This window comes from Camelus dromedarius, chromosome 26 (assembly GCF_036321535.1).
Source record: "Camelus dromedarius isolate mCamDro1 chromosome 26, mCamDro1.pat, whole genome shotgun sequence".
In the NCBI taxonomy this organism is placed as follows: Eukaryota; Metazoa; Chordata; class Mammalia; order Artiodactyla; family Camelidae; genus Camelus; species Camelus dromedarius.
The window spans coordinates 1825312-1834901 of NC_087461.1; the positions used below are offsets into that span (position 1 = coordinate 1825312).

Genomic DNA, 9590 nt, shown 5'->3' on the forward strand with positions numbered 1-9590 from the left:
CGCCTCGGGGAAACCCTGGAAGACTGCTGCGGAGTGAAGGGGAGACTGCAATGCAATCCAGGGAGCCCCGAGGCCATGAAGCGCAGGAGCAGAACCAGCAGGAGGGCCTGGCAGCCAAGCAGGGCGCTACCAGGGTGGCACGTTTATGTCAGACGCCCGGCGCTGACGCAGGCAGGGGGCGAGGTGGGGCGAGGCTTGGTGCGAGGAGATGTAAAGCAGGTGGCGCGCCTCTCTGGTCTGGTCTGGAGTTTAAACACACCGTTAAAACGACAAATGATGTGCATCTGAAAGCAGAAAGTACCAGAACTCGGGACAGTAAAATAAGAACCTAGAACTGCTGGGCTAAGAAAAGGAGCCCGCGGACGCGAGAAACGCACTCGCTTCGTACTGAGTGGGAAGTCCAGCGACCTGTCTAAAGAAGCAGAGCACTGAGTGTGTTATGTAGCTCCTTTTTAAACTGCCCAGTAAAAGCTACAAGCAAAATGGATGCCTTTCCAATTAACACATGTGAAGTAAAGATCACATTCACAGAGCACACGGTGCAAAATTCAAGGGGAAAAAGGAAAAGAAAAAGCTTTAAAAACAGAGGGATGTATCAGAAACTGGGAACAGCGGAGTGAGCAGAAGGGCCCCCTTCTCGGTCTGTCCTTTACTGTATCCAAATCATCGACCGTGTGCACATTCAAACACACCCAGACGCAAAGGACACCCGCGGAGGAGTGCTCCTCGCGTGACTATCACGAGTTGGCAAGTTCATTTTATTAACTGTCTATCACACGCTCCCTCTACCGACTCTACTCAGGGTCCCCAGAATCAAGAACGACATTCTGTCAGAAGTACACGCTGTGACAGGGCTGAAATGACACCGCCTGTGTGTTCTGGGGGCCCGGGCTCACATCGGTTTAACTGCAGATGGACGATCTGTGCGGCGTGGGTCTGCTTTTCAGAGTCAGCCTGGCCCTGCCCATCCGCTAGTATGAGTGGGGTGTGACCTCTGCCACACCAGCCGGAGGTGGCCAGAGATGCTTACAGAAAGAGCTGTCTTGTAAAAGCGTAGATCGTCCAGAGGGAGGGAAAAAAGGCTTTGTGTTGGAAGGTGGACACTGATAAGAGGTTCTGAATGGCTCCGAAGATAATTGGCTGAAGTAATTCTGTCCAATAGAGTGTTCTCACCGACTCTTTTTTTTCTGTAGTAAAGAAACACCTTCATTTACAGTTTCATAGCGATGTAGAGACCACACAGAGCTACCCAACATTCTCACTTTCCCTTTGCATCTTCCAGCCATGCCATCTCCAAAATGAGATCTTCTGGGATTTAGTTCCATATCACAATGATTTTAATTTTTTTTTTTTAATTTAGAGCAGTTTTAGGTTCACAGCAAAATTGAGAGGAAGACCTGGAGATTTCCCACACATGCCCCACTCCTGCCCCCACACGTGCACACCCTCCCCACTGTCCACCTCCCAGCAGACGGAACACTTGTCGCGGTGGATGGAGCTACGCCGACACACCGTCACCGCCCAGAGCCCACGGCTGACGTCAGGGCTCACTCCTGCGCTGTGCATCCTGGGGGTTGGGACACGTATCCTTCACTGTGGTGTCACACGGAGAAGTCTCACTGCACTAGAAATCCTCTGCGTGCCACCTTTCCATCCCTGCCCACCATTCAGCATTTTTTTGTTCTTGTAGCTTGAAATAAAAAATGACTTTTTACCAAGAATCTTGACCACGGCCGTGGTAAGAAGCCATAGCTTAAGGACAGACCTTTAAGTGCCTGCTGGCCAGCTCCCCTAGGGCCCGGCTGTGGGCTGTTCTGAAGGGCATTCATTGTGTTTTGGATTCTCCGCTGCGCACCTCCCAGCTCTCTGCGCTCTGTGTGGGTTCCCAGGTCAGACTCACGTGACTGTGAGTGTCTCGTGGATCTTAATCTGGTACAGCTTTGTGTCTGCCTGACACAAACAACTGATCCATTTAAATCACTCAATAAAAAGGAAGTAACAGCCTAATCTGCGATCTGGCCTCACGTCAACGAGCCCCCACGCCGTGAAACCAAGTGGTGGCTCAGCTTTCAGGCAGTTACTGCTGAGGCGTTTTAACACCGCCCTTCATGGGTGTTAAGGACGTGGTCTCTAGAACGTATGTTTGAGAAAGTATACCTGCCTTCGTGTTGCAAAGGTGTTCATGGTTTAATCTTCCATTTTCCACCAGGGTGACATCTCATACACAGCCTTACACAAACAAATGCATTTTTCAGTTGAATTAAATGAACTGCTGACGTGTAAAAATGCTCAAATGAGATCGCTTAAAATTTTAAGTGCGTTTGACCAAACAAGGTTTTGAAAGCAGTCCGTGCATAAACTTTACTTTGTGAGACTCAACGTGGCTGTGCAGATTTTTCAGTGCTGAAATGGTAATTGAACTTGATTCAACTCACCCAGGATTACTGCCCGAATTCCATCCTGTGTGGCTTCCATCTGTTTACAATGAAAAAGAAAACAGATGTTTTATCGACCAGCAGCAGCTCAGAGCAGTGAGCCCATCCGTCATACCCTCCACGCTATTTATACGAGAGAAATAGACGGGGCAGCTGCGGCGGCCGGACCGAAGGCATTACTCAGCTGAGGGTTTTCCAGCGCTGTGAGCCTGACGAAAGTTTACATTCAGTCTTGAGACTGAATTACAGCCTCGCCAGCTACTGAACCGTGTGCAGCATCGTTCGTTACACTGAAGGACCGGCCTCCCAGCTTACAAAACTGGGGCTTCCCTGGCGAGAGCTAGAAAATTTACCTCCTTGTCAGCAGCAAGAAAAGTTACTGTGCTAGGACAAGCCGGTTTTCCCTGAGAGATGCAAGTGCACTGAGGGTAAAACGGGCTCCTCGCTTTGAATTCCACTGGTTCAAGAACGTGACGTCCGTCCGTCTGATCCTCCTGCTTTGGATTGATGAAAACAATAAATTATCAAAATGCATTAATTCAGATTCCAATCACATTAATGCTCAATCAGCCCTTCATTAATAATAGTCCATCAAATGAAATGCAAATGACAAGACATGAAATTAATCACAAATGAACAAACTTTCCCTGTAAAGTCGCTTCCAGGAACTTAATTCCAATTCGCACGTTCATACGTTGACAAAAGGTCTCTTCGAGTGTCTCTCGTGCTATCAGTCAGAGGTGGATGCTGTGCGAGGTGGGTGACCACGGGTGTGGGGCGCTACCTCAGAGGGTGGACTCTCCCGGCTGCCCGTCACCGCAAGTCAGGATCACCAAGGTCGGAGGAGCGGAGAGGAGTGCAGTGTGGGCACAGGCGGGTGCGCACAGAGGGAGGGAAGGGCCTATAGGGAGAGGAGGGGTGGCTCCTTGTGCCCCAGGCCCCTCAGGCTATGACTTCAGCCAGGGCCAGCGCTGCCTTGGGGGCACTCAAGACCCTTGAATGTTCTGTGAGTGGCCCAAGGCTGGCCCTTCTGAGGAGCTTAAGGTCCCTGCGTTGGCAGTGAGTTCTACAGCCTCCTACCCTGTCAGACTCACTCCAGAGCCGCTGCTCCTGCCTGTGCCCAGCCAGGGAGGGAACTGGGAAGAGAGGGCGGAGTGCAAGCCTACAGGGACAGGCCCCCGTCTCCTGCCCAGCGATGCCTGCCACCGAGGCCCCACGTGTGAGTTTCCGACGCCGAGGTGACCCACACTAGAGGGAGATGGGGTGGGGCGAGGGTCACCTTGCATCTCGTCTGTGGAGCGGACGCCCCCTCCACCAGCTTCCTGCGCACCCTGCAGCCGAGCCGTCCTCGGGTCTGTCTCTGCCCTGCTCTCAGCCCACAGATGTCGTCATCGCTGAGGTAAGCCCCTGGGTTAGAAATTTGGGCCAAAATTAGTTTATTTTTCAGCTTGTTAATGTAGCTTCAGAATTGTTTATATTTTTTCTAAATGTCTTGCTAAGATACCTACAGATCACTCTCACATCAGCTTTCAAATAGGTCCGCTCTGGTGCTACTGTAACTGCATTTGACATTTTTCCTTTAAACAAAGTCACACGTTACTAACAACTCAAATAAAGTGCACTCTTTGGAGACGAGACTGAAAAACGCACCCTGGCTCACTGTGCGGGCAAGGCTTGCTCTCCAGGCTGAACTTGGTCATGGAGAAGAGCGGGAGGATCTCATCGACATGGAGCAAGACGGGCCTCTGTGGCCGGTGAGCGGCCGTCCCCTCGCTCGGCCGAGGGCCAGCGGCTGGATCCCGGCAGCCGGCTCCGTCCCTCCCACTGTGCCCCGGCTCTTCCCTCCAACTGCTTGGTGTGTGTGTCCTGAGCCACCTCCCCGCCCCGGGGAGGAGCATCTGGCTGGCATATCTTCAGATGTCTCGCATACACGGATTCTCTCCACCAGCTTCACATGGTATACAATCTTTGGATCTAAACCTTGGCCTGGCTTCTCCTTCACCGCACGGAATTTAGTGTCTACGTGTTCGTGTGGACGAGGGCGGTACTCCGCCCGCAGACTTCTGCCCTCTCCACCCCATGCCAACCACCTGAGTCTCTGCACAAGCTCTTCCTTTACTATCGTTGGTTTTTATGACCCAGACGAGCACCGTGAACTGAACCCCCTGAGATGTCCTCTTTGCGCCTGCTCTGGGTCCGGGACGCCCCTTGGCCGGCATCTGTCTGTGCGCTGCTCCCCGTCACTGCAGCCGGCTCGCTGCACCCACGCGGGGTCTCCTCCCCTTCTCCTCCGCATTCTCAAGCTTATGACCAAGTGACAGGCTTCCTTACTCTGCAATTACACCGTTTACAGCTGCAGACTTTAGCTCCTCCACTGTCATTCCGTCTGCGTGAGCCTAGACGCACTTCTTGGTCCCGTCACGCAGCGGTCGATTTTCCAATTCAGACCTGCTGCCGGAAGCGGTGCTGCCCCTCCTCGCTGTCACTTCCCTCGTGTGTTCCGCGCTTTCTCCTTGCTCCCTCGCCCCCAGCGACCCTGCGCTCCTCTTTCGTGGGAGTCGTGTCTGGGGGTCATCAACTGAGCGTGAACGCTGGGGTGCGGCCAAGAGTCTGCGTCCCCCTGGAAGTAACTCCGGAGGGGACCTTCCTCCGCCTCCCACGGCGCCTCTCCGTCCTCATCCCACCTCGCAGCACACGCGTGCGCGCACACACACACTTTCTTTTAGGTCTTGTGCCATTTGTTCTTCCTCTACCCACCTTCAGAGAAGCAAGACCTGGGCAGACCTGGCGTCTGTCAGCGCCTCAGTGGCTCAGCCACCGCCCCGGTGGCAGGAGGCAGACCCTCTACTGGGCTGACTGGCCTGTCTCTCTCCCTGGGGCAGCATCTTTCTTCTCACTCCTCTGCTTGGTTCAATCACTCTTTCAGAAAACGTTAAAATGTTGCATGTGAACAGCAATTTTCAGGGAAACACTGATGCCCTGCTGCGTCTCTCTGCACAGCTTGCGCAGCTCGGTGTCACAGCGCCACAAGCTCAGGCCGGACTCCCTCACGTGTCCGACTACTGAGATGCTTGGTCCCTGCCCGAGAGCCGGAGGCACTGGTGCTGAGGTGATGGTGATGGTGCTTGTCGTGGAGATGTGAGTGATGGTGCTGACAGCGGGGAGGGCTGGCACTAGGCCCTCTGGCCTTGGCCCATTTTACAAAACGACACCCAGGAGCAGGGAAGGCCAGCTGCCCCCACACGTGTGAAAAAGAGGAGCCTCACCCCTAGGATTTCCTGCGGAAGCAGATCCAGTGTTTAGCGCCGTGTGCTGCTGTCCGCGCGCCGCTCCCCGGAACAGCAGCTGTGATCACTGAGAATCGCTCTGCACCTCGTGCGTCTGTGCCGCCAACTCCGCCTCCTCACGTGCTCTCCTGCAGCTCGGGGCGCAGTCCTTGGAGGTAAGGGGGACTTCTTCCCTGACGCAGGCTCTCAGGAGGAACTTCTCTCTGACTTATTCCAGGACTAGGATGTGTCTCCCAAGAAGCAAGTGCTCCCCACAGCCGGTCGCTGGGACGTTTTCCTCTTCGGAGCATCTGCAGACGGCTCAGAGCCGCCCAGGCCACGTCCAGGCAAGGGCAGGGTCTTCCGTGCAAGTCTGGGCGCTAAACCACAGCTGCTGCTTTTCCCTGCTTCCTGCCTCAGATTTCAACTGTCGCTCTGTTCTTCTAAAGGCCTCTTTAAACTCTTCCTGCCAAAGACAAAGACTATGTGAATAATAACTGGATAAAACCTAAATTCAGGGACAGAATGAAGACAAAGGGACAGGTGCGGAGACACATGGCTCCGCTTGCAACGTTGCATCCACCTCTCACCGGAACCAGTTGCAATTACACTGCGCCTCAGCCCTCATCCCCCTGACCCCCCCACTCTCTGTCCCTGCACAGGTGACAGTGCTGGCTCTGTGCTCCCAATTTCCGTGTGCGTTCCAGCCTCTGCCCAGCAGACCCCTGTGATCCCTCTGGCAGGAGGGCCTGGAAGGACCGGAGTCGGGCCGCCCTGGCGGGTCTTCCTGAGAGGCCGCGGTGGCTCAGGCACGTCCCACCACAGACTCCCACTCACCCCCTCCACTGCCTCCCAGCCAGCCCGACTCCCTTCTCTTCGTTGGGCTGAGAGACGACATTCTTCTCCTGGATGTTTCAGAAAGCACGTACGTAAGGTAACACGGACTACGGAGAAATTACTAACAGTTCATTTTAATAAAATGAAAGCTTTTCCTGCCTTGCTCTGGCTTGCTTCCTAAACTCTTGGAAGACCCTGGACACACGAACATAGACTTCTTTTTCTAACATCTCAGGTACGACGCCTGAACGCTACAGTGCCCTGGCTATTTCTGGAATTCAGACGGAGTCTCTGCTGTGACAAGGCCTGAGGGGGACGGACGGGGTCAGACTGGGCTGTGTTGCCACAGGGGTGGGAGTAGCTGGCCCTGCTCCAGAGACAGATGTGAATTAAAAAAAAAAAAACCTTTCTGTCTGGAAAATTTCAGACATACGTAGTAGACAGAATTATGAGCCCCGCATGCTCGTCAGCCCGCGCTGTGAATGACCTGTTCACGGCTGGTTGTTTCCCGTGTGCCCAGCCTGTTGTAAGCACATCCCAGAGGTGCACCTTTGGCCGGGAAGGCAGAGCAAGTCACCCTTGAAATAACCTGTGCTGTGCGTGTGGTGTTCCCAGGGAGCAGGGGTCCAGCTCCCCTAAAACCGCAGTGACCGTCCGTCCTGGTGAGGCTGACCACGTCATTCCACACACAGGCCACTTGGAAGGAAAGAGGCCTGCTTACTACGGAGAATAAACAGGTGAAACGTGGCTCAAAGCACAGTGAAGCTCTTAGAAGCAGGACAGCTTCCAAAGAGGTGGCAGTGATCCACTGCCGGTGTCACCCGAAGGAGGGGCAGCAAGGTGGGCACAACTGCCAAAGGGCGGCCCTCGGACCAAGCGCTTGGCATCCACCCCTCACACCTGCAAGGCCAGACCCATCCACTTACTCCCCCGTCTACACAAAGGGAGAAGCAGGAGCCCAGAAACGGGGCTTCCGCAGAGATCTAAGAAGCCGGGGGGGGGGGGCGCTGATGAACACGGACACCACTTCTTTCCCAAACTGCTCCTTGTCCGGCCCTCGGGAAGGCTCACTGAGGAACTCACTCCGGGGGGCGCCCTGTATAGTCGGTTAGCCGAGGTCACGGTAACTCCTGGCATGAACAGTGTCATCAGCTGCATAGTTGAGACGCGTCCCATCTGCACAACAAACAACCCCAATACCATGCCCTCCAGAGACCTCCGGGTGGGGCCTGCTCAGACCAGGGGGGCGTGTCCTGGGAGGACAGGCAGGCTGATTCCACGGCCATGCCGAGGATACCAGGCAGTTTCAGGGACATCTTGGCACTAGTGGACACGTCTCCTGGGTGGGTGCAACACTTCCCTGCTGGCAGCAACGCGGCGGCTGAAGTGGCTAAGGCACTGCTAAGAGGAACAATCCCCAGGCTGGGCTCCCAGGTTCCCTACAAAGTGACAATGGTCCAGCATTTGTGCCTCAAGTGACAAAGGGGATAACCAGTGCCCTGGACATAAAATGGACCCTGCACTCAGCCTGGAGATTCCATTGTGGGGAATGTAGGCAGAGCCAACCAGACCTTGAAACCTGCTTCACCTAAGCTAGGTCAGGACACCCAAGAAAATCGGACTTTGTAAGCTCCGTGCACAGGAGCCCCAGGGGTAAGTTAAGTGTGGTTGAACTCACATGTGTGGAACCCATTCCCCTAGCCTGAGACAAGGGACACCTTAGCCCTTCAAAATGGAACAAGTCAAGTTTGCCACCCAGAAAGGAGAAACCAGGAAAGCCTTCATGGAAAAAAGTGACCAGGTGCTGCCCAGCTCTGGCCCTGCGTCCCTTCCGGCCAGGAGCCCGGGGGCACCTAACAACCTGGAAAACCAGGGCCTGCGAGCCCAGCTCCCTCCTAAGGGGGAGGGGACAGACCCCACTTAGTGACCCTGACCACCTGCTCTGCCCTAAAGTTGCAGGGGTCACTCCAGGGGGGCAGCGCACCCAAAGGAACAGACCCCCGAGCCCCAACCTCCAGTGACAACTTGGGACAACAGACCACCTGGACCACTCGCACGAGCCTCTCTCTTCCAAAAAACCACCACTGTGTGAGCCGGGCACGCGCGCCCGCAGGCAAAGACCTGGAGGCCTGCACTCTCAGGGCCCTCCTCTCTTGCTAACACGCGACGCGCATCTTAAACCGTCTGGCGGCCTTTGTCTCCAGGAGGCTGGACAAGCGGGTGGTCGCGAACAGTCAGGGCGGAGGCCTGGGGACAAGCAGACAGCCCGGGGGCCCGGGAGCAGTCCTGCTCCTCCCGCAGGGCCACGGCCGGCCGGCCAGGCTCGCGGGGGGGCAGTCCCTCCGCCCGACAGCCAGAGCAGGGCAAGGCAGAGGCGGAGCCCCCGCACAACGCCTGGGGGATAGAAGTAGAGCCCAGGTAATGCGGTAAAGCCCAACCTTTCGTCCTCTGTGCTGGGTAGCTTCACCTGCTCAGGGGCCGCTCCGGGGCTTCAGATCAGGTCCCCGGAGCAAAAGGGACGCACCCACACTTCAAGGTGCCGCGGCAGCGGGGCAGAGGGCGGGGACACTGCCCAGGCCCAGCCCTGCCCTCGCGAGAGCCCCGCCCAGGAGCCCCGCCCCCGCCCTGGGGCCCCGCCCCCGCCCTGGAGCAGATCCCTATAAAGCTGCCCAGCCCCGGTGTGGCGGGGACAGTGTGTGCTGTTTGCACCTTTCTGTTCTTCTGTCAGAGAGTAAAGTTTTCCTTTGTTCCTCAAGGAGATGGAGACAAGGAGTTTTGCTGTAAGAATGAGCAGAGAAATTGGCAGCAGCTGTGTCCACCCTGATTAGAAAGAAATGACAACAAAGGGGCATCAGGATGACGTTCACTGTGCTTTCCTCCAGGTCCTCACCGGAAGCCCCACGCAGTGAACCGCAGCCGTCAATCCGCAGCTCCTGTTTGTCAGTCCTAGCGGTCTGAGGCGCTGAGGTCCAAAAGGGTTACTCTACCAACCAGAAGGCAGCCTCCATGTTCCTGGAGTTGCCACCAGGAGCCGCCTTCTCCAGAGTCACAG

At 55.6% G+C, this 9590-nt stretch overlaps 1 long non-coding RNA gene across 1 annotated transcript; it reads right to left on the minus strand.

Moving 5' to 3' along the window:
• Positions 1-1423: 1423 nt before the first annotated feature.
• Positions 1424-2931, minus strand: LOC116150561 (uncharacterized). Its single transcript, XR_004134292.2, has 3 exons — positions 2789-2931; positions 2436-2475; positions 1424-1690 (listed from the first exon to the last, which is right to left on the minus strand). It is a non-coding gene; the product is annotated as an uncharacterized LOC116150561 (long non-coding RNA).
• Positions 2932-9590: the final 6659 nt, after the last annotated feature.